The sequence below is a fragment of the Halyomorpha halys genome, unplaced genomic scaffold (genome assembly GCF_000696795.3).
Source record: "Halyomorpha halys isolate HHAL.00 unplaced genomic scaffold, Hhal_1.1 Scaffold2060.1, whole genome shotgun sequence".
In the NCBI taxonomy this organism is placed as follows: Eukaryota; Metazoa; Arthropoda; class Insecta; order Hemiptera; family Pentatomidae; genus Halyomorpha; species Halyomorpha halys.
In genome coordinates this window covers 45,891-46,935 of record NW_027109097.1, presented here as the reverse complement: position 1 = coordinate 46,935, position 1,045 = coordinate 45,891, and positions in this window count along the sequence as shown.

Genomic DNA, 1,045 nt, shown 5'->3' with positions numbered 1-1,045 from the left:
TTGTCATGGTGTTGCTTTGTTTCATAATTATTAAGAGTGTCTTATGTATTTTGATCAGGTATGACATAAAATATGTCTTCCTATGTTATCATTTTATTATTATCATTACTTTAATTCGTTAAATTTTCGATATAGATATTTTAAAATATCGATATTTTAGTTCCGATATAATATCGATATCGATATTGCTATCCGATATCGATATCGATATCAATAGCGATATTTTTCTTTCGCTATCCCATCCCTATTTCCAACTACAAAAATAATTAATATCCCTTAAAATTCCCGCTAACTTCATTCTTGCTTCATTTGATGCTGACAGCCTCTTCATCAACATACCCATCGATAAAGCACTCCAAATTGTGGAAAAAAACTGGACTACAATAGAACCACATACCACCCTTAACTTAGCCTCCTATCTTGAATCACTTGAACTATGTTGCAAATCCGGGTATCTCACTTTTTAGGGAAAGTTCTTTCATCAAACATCAGGTCTTGCCATGGGAAACTCTCTCGCCCCCGATCTCTCTAACATTGTGCTTAATGACCTCCTTGATTTCGTCATCCCTTTATTCCATAACAACATTTTATTTATCAAAAAATATGTAGACGACCTTTTTCTCATTCTAAACCCAGATAAAATCCCTCATATCCTATCTTCTTCTAACTCTTACCACCCTCGCCTTCATTTCCGATCCCCAATACCACAATACAAACATTAACCGTATTAAGACTATCTTGCGTTCAAATGATTTTCCCCGTCACATGATAAACAAACTTTTAAACTCTTACATCAACCGTTCAACGCCTACTCCTCCTTCTCCAAACTCTCTACATCCACCATCCACTCTCTCTATTTATAGATCCTTTCCATATGTCCCCTCTCTCACTGACAACATACAAAAATTCTTAAAATTGACCATTCCTTCACGTCATGGACTCAAGTCTCAAAATAAACTATCTTACTTTTTTACTAATACCAAGGATCCCATTACCCTCCAATACCGCTCTAACGTTGTTTACCGGATTCCTTGTTCCTCCCCCA